The following is a 9,120-nucleotide window of genomic DNA, read 5'->3' as shown; positions in this document are numbered from 1 at the left end:
GCTGAACTGTTCGCGGAAGTATTTGTTCGGACTGTGGTGCTGCTCTGCGTGGGAGATTGTACTGGCTTGGATTGAGCCACATTGACGACTTTGGCTTTTTGGGCCTACTATTTCTTGTGGGCGAGTTGTTATGGAGTTTCCTTTTTCTCCTTGTTCACAAGCTCATGCGCATACACCTTGAAGACAATCTATAAATATACAACAATGCATACCTTGGCCGTCTGCAGATAGATAAGAAGCGTATCAGTAATCTTTTAAAAATGGTGCACTTTCTTATAGTTAAAAACGGGATGCTGTGTCTTCTACTTGACTTCCAATGTCTGGTAGGTCTCAGACTTCTTATCATCAATTTTGACAGCATACTCGACATAAATGTTTTGGTAGTTATCTGGGATCTGCGCGTCTTCGATCACAATGTTATAGTGGAATGGCTTATCTATGAGCTAGCTGGGCTCCACTTCGATCTATTACTCATCCATTTACTCACAAAGGTTTCGCTACCCGGTTTCATCGGTTGGGATGATATTCACGGTAATTTATCCGCAGTGGTCATCCTCGCCAATTATGGAAAGTGCAGTCAAGTTGTCAAAGAGATATGATAGGGCCTTAGTTGTTAAGAATGCTCTTCCGATCAGCACATGCTCAGGGGGATCCCAGAATGGATCCATATTCTCAGTCAGCTCGGGAATCACTCCGGTTTCGAAATAGTTCTCGGACATGTCCTTTATGATATAGTACCTGTTCGACAGCTTTTCCACATCCCACCAGTAAGTGTACCCTACTTCACGATTCACCACTTTGATCTTGATCAGCCTCCTTCTCAAGTCAATGTAGTCTTCATTCCCAATACTCTACTCCTACTTGTCGTTGGACAGCAGCATTTTTACGCTCATAGAGATATTTCTCTTGAACTACTTTGCGATCAAATTCAACTCGATGCATTTGGGGAGTGTCTTCAACAGTTTCTTTTCGAAGTAGAACTTTTCTTTAATACGCTCTTTCTGCTGGGTCTCGCGATCGAGGATGCTTTTTTTATCTTTGGCGATTTCCTTCATTAAGCGCTCTGCCTCTCCTTCTTTGAGTTTCTTCTCGATTTCTGCCTTTTCGATTTATTTCTAGAGCTCGATATTCTTGCGCTACTGCTCATTGGATAACAGTTTGTTCTGCAGTTCGATGAGCTCTTCCTGTTTCTTGCTGAGTATCTGCTCGATCTATTATTTATACTTTTTCTATTTTTACTCCATCTGACGCCTCTCGATGGTTTCTTTCCGCAAGTAGAGCTCGTTCTGTGCGTAGTCCCAGTCAATTTCTTCCAAATTTTATACGTCGCCGCGCGCCTCCCCCTCTGGAATTATCACTAGAAACATGTTGTTGGTGCTGAAGGTCAGTCGATCGTAGTTCATGAGCAAGGTCTTCTCGAACACCATATTGCCATTCAGGTAGCATCCTGAGTCCTCGTTGTCTTCACTGCAGAATTAGGGATTAATATAAAGCTGGCCATCTTCATCATTTACGATAACTGCGTGCAAGTTTCGGATTCCCATGCCTCCTATTTCGATATCGTTTTTAGGCTAGGTATTGCGCTTTCCCACTTTCGTAATTTCCCTGTCGATGGAGTAGAGTATTTTTTTATCGAGCATCGGGTCTTGATTCAAATTGCTTATATGCGGTTTTGACTCGTCGATTTTTGCGCTCCCGAATTCGTCATTCCACTTCTTCTCGTTTTCGAGTTTTTACTCTTTGGTTAAAGCATAATCGTTGATCATTCTGTCATTTCCTTAAAGCTGCTCTTTAAGATCTTTGAACTCTTCCAATTTGGAAAGATCTAACTTTTCCCCTGACATGCCCATCGACAGTTTCTTAAACATTTACTCATAGTATAGCACTTTGTCCCTAAGTTCTTCCTTTTATGCTGTGAGATTTCGGATCATTTTGTCGGTTTCGTTTTCATTCACGACAGCCTTGTTTTGAATCTTTTTGGCCTGATCGGCGTATCTCAGAGTAGATAAGGTCTCTTCGTAATTGTCTGTGGCTGGCGAAATGGCGCATATCATCAAAGTTTTGGAGTTTCCACCTAATGCGTTCTGCAAAATTCGAGTCAGGCAAGAATTTCTGTAGGGGACTACAACACCTTTAACCTTTCCTGTTGCCTTATCCGCCAACGTCGAAATAACCAAGCCTAAAACAGACAGAGATTTGTTGATTCCTGCAGCTTATTTGAGTCGATCTCCCATTGCACCAGTTTTGCCGACCTTTTCGCTACCTGCTAAGTCGACCAAATGGATGACTGACAGCTTTTATATTTTTTTGCCTTAAACTATATCCTTTTGCTTAAACTCGATGGAGATGATGGTATGTGCTCGACTCGAGCTGGCGTTCATTTCAGTGGCAGCAATTGATCTGTTCTTGCCTCCTTCGATCATTTTATGTTCGATGGCATCGTAAGTATCGACATAGTGCTTAGAAAGCCCTTCGACATAGATTCCGAGAAGATTGCTCTCCCTAATTTTGAAACCTTCCTTTGACCTTTTGTTGATGGGGATGAGGAGGTCTTGAACTCTTTCGTTATAGATTTCGAGCATAGAGACTTGCACTTCGAATTACTTATTTTTGTCAGTGTTGAGCTCAATGCGTTTAAAAATTTATTAGCAGGAGATAGGCACGATACCCTAAGTTCGCATAAAATACGGAATACCTTGTTGGTGCCATAGCCCACCATTGAGTACGATTTACCGGAGCCGGTCTGCCCGTAGGCAAATAAGCAGCAATGGTAGCCTTGCCAGGCATTTGTTAGGATTTACATGCCCACACTTTCGAATACCTGCCTCTGATCTGCATACTTCTCTGAGTCAGCCCTAAATAAATTGTTAGTTACTCGAAGTAGCCACTTTAATTGCTATGAAAACCATCATGCGACCAGAACGAGTAATCGAACGAAAAGTCTCTGAATTTTTCAGGTTCGTCAGCCTGGAACAATCTCGTCGTTTGGCCGATCATGTCGACGCACAATCTGCAGTTCAAGTCCGATTCACGCTGATTAAACGGACGGACTCTGACTCCTACTTTGACACTCATCCAGTATATAATAGAATTATTCAATTTAAATACCGATAAACTCTTCATGCGCATTTACCAACTCCAAAATCATATCATCAAGATATGCATTTGGTTCACTCTAACTACGAAAGTCGGCTAAATTTACATAAAATCTTAGATTATATATAAGAAACTCTTTATATCATAACTCAAATTCATAAATTGGGCAATTTAAATTAACTCTGTCTTTCATATGGGGTTGGGGTTGGGGTTGGGGTTGGGGTTGGGGTTGGGGTTGGGGTTGGGGTTGGGGTTGGGGTTGGACTGAGGGTTCTATTGATCGTCCGAGCAGCCTTTCGCCCAATTTAGTATCGAACTTGGTTGCCACTATCCATGAAGTTTGTGGGTATTTTCAGATTGTGGAACTCCATCGCAAGAGGGAGACGTTTTATTCCACTCATATTTCTGATGGCTACTTCAAAGTGAAAGTGATCTTCAAAGAGGAGCCGAGCAGGCAAATCGACAGCGGCTACATCAAGCTATTCTCAATTCTCCATGGCCACATCATGAATCACGGCAGCAGAGTCTTCATGGTCTGCACAAAACTTGTGGCATGGGATTATCGCAAGGCAGTCGGTCTCATGAAACCATGGAAACATCAACAGCCCAATATCAATTTGTAGGGTAGCAGCCAAATCACTTGGTTCGATGAAGCAGACTCCTATAAACACTCCCATGAGCAAAATGTCTATAAATAGTAATACAAATAAGTGCAAATATCAAATTCTCTGATCCTCCCATCCTCTAAAACATAGTAAAAGGATCAGCTTGCAATGAGGAACAACAGCAGATCGATTGTTGAATCGCATAATTGCGAATACACACAAACAATATCTATGATTGCCACTTAGAGTCTCACCAGCCGCCTAAAAATCGAATAGTTGGAAGAAGAGCAGCCTATCGTTATCGGCTCAAAAACCAAAAGTAAACACGATCCAATCAAAGATAAGTATAGTGAATACTAAGACCCATTCTTTGCTATAATCAATTAGAAAAGCCAATAAAGCAAAGTGAGCAACCATCAAACCAGCAAGACGAATATTATTATGAGCGTAGTGCGCGAAATGCTGCCAAAAGTATCAAGAAAATTCCTCACATGCAAAGCCTAGGTGGGCCGAATTTAAAGAAACTCAAAATCTCGGAATAGACTTAACATAGACATCAAAGTGAGCCAGTAGGAAATGATGATGATGACGATGATGATGATTAGTATGCCTTGCTCGAGGAGCTATCAAGAGTTTCAAGAGCCCTCAAGTAACGGGAGTCCAAACCAAAGCTACTAGTAGCTGCTAATCTAGACAAGGAAACAAATAGTGATATTGATAACGCCAATATCAGCGAAGACGAAAGTCTCGATTAATACGAAACGCTTAAACAGCTTTGTCTCGCATCCAAATCGTCAAAGCAACAGTCCAAGCAACCATAGCAACCACAGTCAAAACAGAAGAATAAATCTCACTCGTAACAAATGCAAAGCGAGTAGCTCGAAGACGACAACTAACTCCTGTAGGCAGTAATGCAACAGCTGAATAAGCATTCCTTAAAAATGTAAGACTAAAATAATAAAGCCAAGCTCCTCTCACTGAATACAGTGAATGTTGTGAGTGTCAAAGAATGCCATCAGAGCATGCAGAGTGCTACAGTTACTAATAGCGCCACACTATAATAAGAGTAGGACGAAGAATAATTGTATACAATGCTGGCTCAAATCAAAAATGTTAATAATAGTAACTGCAATGCGAAGGCCCATCTTCATAAAATGGAGCCATCCGAATAACCATCAACAAGCCTCTAATATCTGCCCTAAAACTAGCTCTAAATCAACGATCTCACCATGCATGCCCAATACCATAACAAGTGGATTTATGTGCTGCCTCTTACAGCCGTCACTATCACCAACAACAACTAATAATGGGTTGTTTATGTTATTCGAACAAAATGCGACCATATAGTCAATCTCTACGTCAGCAACACTCCTCACACCCCTCACAACACCCTCAAGAGCAACGTATGGCTGAAACTCTCCCTGAAGTTCATGAAGATAATCGAGCCGATGTAGCGTGACTACCGCAACCAGATTGAATTGAAAACCACGAGCAAGTAAATAACATTCTCAACAACCCATTTCACTCAAAGACTGGATCGGACTGACTTCCCCTACGCTGCAATTAGTAAGCTCAACTCAATGAGCAATGATGTGAACGTGCACGTTTATGGCATCATAAAGTAAGCATTCAGGACTAAGACTAGAAACGGTAATATCATGCACAAGTTTATGCTTGTGGATTACTAAACGGGCAATGCTATCGAAATGGTGATATTCACTGACCCTGCAACGAATGCTCACCATATTCGGGACTAGCAATGCCCCTATCACAGCATGAGCAATGCATTGGATATTTAGAATGTCACTACGCTGATCAACTCGGCAGTTATTGGCTACAACATGAAGGTCAACTTCTTTAGCTCAAAAAAATCCGTGCAGAATAAGGCCAACAGCATCCTCCTCTTCGGTCATCAAATTGTGAGAACGGGGGAGTCGGCAGTCCCCAAAATTGGCAGCATGCTATAATGGCTCAAATAGACAGGAAACAGCATCACTTAGGTGCTGCACGGGGTTGACAAGTACATCCACATTAAAAGATTGTCGATTCTCTCTGAGCACAGCCCCACTCAAATAACCACCGAGCTGTTCCTGCATATTTCTCATTGCAAGATAGTGTCAATCAGCAATAATTTCAAGTATGAAGCATGCGCCAAATGCATGAGGAAGCTGTTCATTTCGAGCAGCGTTGGTAACAGCAGCAGCATCAGACACTGCTACTCATGTGGCCCCATTCAATAAGTCATTTATCGATACTATATTTCAGCAGTCATCGGCGATACGAGCTCATTGGTGAATATCGTGTGGGGACATAATTAATGTAAGCATATATTTGTCGCAGATAACTCTGCAGACAATTATCGATGTTTCTTGGAGTTCAAGGAGCAGTTCACGCAGGAGTATGTGGAGTTATGGCTGAGGAGGAGTGCGGATGGCAACGGCCGGAAGGGAACAACTTCTGTGATGAAGCATTGCAAGATAAACTCAATGCATATCATACAATAGAATCTCAAGAGTATTCAAAGATTTGTCTCTTTTAATTGAAGCACTCTATGTTCACTTTTCAATGGAAATGGGTCGGTATGGATGTAAGTGCAGCATTATGAACCAAAGAAAACCAATGTTAAATATTTGATTTGTTGCATGTGTAAATAAATTGTAATAATTGCCACTAATACTAAAATTGATTGAGATAGGATTTATGGTTGGGGGCCAATCACATTTTTCTGTCGCTGGTTTCCAAATATGAGTCACGGAATTCCTTCTACGCCAGCACTCCTAAGTCTCTGACGCTCTCCCTGGGGACCAACTGCTTGAGTATTGTGATAACAAAATTTGCGTAGACGGGCCGATGATCACTTCCTGTTACCGCCAAAGCTGTATACTCAAGGCATTCGCAGTTGTTGTCATATGGAGGATCAGACCAGTATAAAATTCTATCGCACCAAGAGGGGTTTCGGTTCTTCTCGAGAGTATAATGCCCCGTATTCTTCTCGAGTTTATAGGTTGGCAGAAATTATATCTTTTCTTATTGATACGATGCGAGGATTTGGTTGCTTTCGAAATCCATTCTCAAATTTGTCAGTTGGTCTCTCTCCGTCAGCAACTCAATGTGCTGCAGCATCTTTTATTTATAATGAGCCTCGCCGGTATTTTACTCACTCTTTACAAGGTCAATAAGTTCGGAAAAAGATTTGAATTAGCCTTTAATGCGAAAGTTGAGATCCCCTATGAAGAACTTATGGTTTGACTCTTCAATTTAGAGTTAGTTCTGGACTCCTTCTTTGTTTTGTTGGAAAGCCTTCTTATGGATTTGAATGAAATCATCGACTCTTTCCTTTACTTTGGACTACCCTGCTGCCAAATGTGCACATACAAAGCAGATCGAGGTGTCAAAGATGTGGATTCTAATCACTGCTCCCCTTTATTGCCAAATGTCCCTCCATACCCGGTTTTAACAACATCCGCATGAACTTATTTGAGCGTGTTCTTCCATTTCTTGTTGATGAAGACTATTAAGAATATGCCAACCATTTGTAACTTCTTCACAAAAATGTATTTCTCGTTTGGGAGCTGTGCGCCAATTTATTACGACAGCTTCTTCTCCCATTCGATTGAAGCTTGGGTTTCCTCTTGTTCCAACATTACGTTGTTCGGCTGCAAGTCCATCATCTACTGCACGCCAAAGACAATCAGGTCCGAGTTTTCGAACTTCTTAATGATGTCTTTGGTATTTAGTTTATAAGGAGAAGTCGCATTCACATTCCAGGTGAGCAAGGATATATTAAACTGCTATAAGTGGCTGCTTTAGGGGTCATTCATTTAATGTTTGAGATAGTTGGTAACTTTCTTGCGGGAATGCAGTAGATCGATCGCGGTCTGCTTCATTCGGTCCATGAACTTTTAGTTGTAGAGTCGCTGTAAGGAGATAAAGGAATTGTCTATTTCATCGAGAAACTTGTCTTTTCTCCACTTGTTCTTGTTCCTGTATAGATGAGGCTTTAATAATCGGATTTTATTGCCCAGAGAAGCTTGAAGTTTTTCATGAAGTAGTTCACTTCGTCATCATTGGTTTTGAGCAGTTCGATCACCATAGATTCGTTGATTTCCATCCCAGTTAATGCCATTTGCATTCCTATTACTTTCATTGCAGCACACTGCATAAATTTAGTGGTCCTGTTCAGACAGTCTAAACAGCTGATCCGCAGTATGCCACTTTGCTTCGATTTTATGTTGTTTTCGACATGGTCAAAGACGAAGCATCCGAAACTGCTGATGATGTTCCCAATTTTATTTTCAACCACATCTGCAATTGCACTAACTTTATTATTTTTCAATGACTCGTTGATATCGAAATAGTAGTAGCGACAAAAGTCCACGATCTAATCATAGCTTTATGCGAAGATCTGCTCGTATGCCTGTGTGAGTAGCTTTTCCTGTTCCTTTTTACTCTACAAAAGGTTGACCAACATGATGCTGCCGTATTCAGCATTGAAGGATTTTAGATGTTCGATGAAAGGGCTGCGTGTGAGTTACTTGTTACGGGATAGCTTTATGGGCTTGGACTGAGACTTCTGCTACCAGAAGATCGGCGAGCTTCCAGAAAGCAAAACCACGCTCATCAGAATGTTATTCACCACAACAATTTGCTCATTTTCCACTGTGCTTGAGCAATGGCCGTTTTCATCGATTCCACGACTATAAAACCTGGTCCCACTTCTAAACTTTGATCTTCTCGCAATGAGATGGTATGTCACTTTGTTTTTGCTCTTGAAGTCTTCGAACTTGCCATAATAGCCTTGAATAATGGGAGTCCTCCACTCCGGGGTATTCTTTCCTTCGAGCATGAGCTCGATCATGTCTTGATTCCAATAGAACTTGCTGATCGGCTTATTATTATTTTTATTCGAATGGTAGAGCTGAGAGCGAATAGTGAGATCTCTCTCGATGCAAAAGTAAAAGCCGAAGCTGAATATTTCCTGCATTATTTATGCCTTACTTTCTTGAGCGTTTCCATGATTGCCTATTACTCCTTGTCAGGCTTGTTTTTGAATGGCAGGAAATCAATTGTGGCAATTTGATAAATCCGTGACTTCTCTGGCTCTAACAGGGGCTGGTTATAGACTGTTTACACAAACATTAAAAATTTTTATCGCTTGATCTTTAAGACCCCTAAAATTAGACTACAAAGTCTAATTTCGGGTTCGGTGTTGAATGCGAACTGTTTCTGTATCTCTAAATAAACAATATAGGAATACTTTCGAGCACAATCTTATGGGTTGTCTTGTCGATGAGAATTTGAGTCTTGAACGCGGATATTTGGGGCTCTATCTGAGTTATGAGACAATGACCTGGATAAAATGCCTATTGCTGAGTATCTTGAAGTTCCGCAGATTTTATTTCTTGGGGCTCTAATCCAT

General features: G+C 41.3%; 1 pseudogene; it reads right to left on the bottom strand.

Annotated features, from left to right (window-relative positions):
• Positions 1-6,464: 6,464 nt before the first annotated feature.
• On the bottom strand, positions 6,465-8,559 carry LOC148298202 (uncharacterized; annotated as a pseudogene).
• Between the last annotated feature and the right edge of the window lie 561 nt (positions 8,560-9,120).

This window comes from Brachycentrus maculatus, unplaced genomic scaffold, assembly GCF_059751285.1.
Source record: "Brachycentrus maculatus isolate JH-2025_06_01 unplaced genomic scaffold, ASM5975128v1 h1tg002379l, whole genome shotgun sequence".
NCBI classification, from domain to species: Eukaryota; Metazoa; Arthropoda; class Insecta; order Trichoptera; family Brachycentridae; genus Brachycentrus; species Brachycentrus maculatus.
This window is presented reverse-complemented; position numbering and strand designations above follow the sequence as displayed.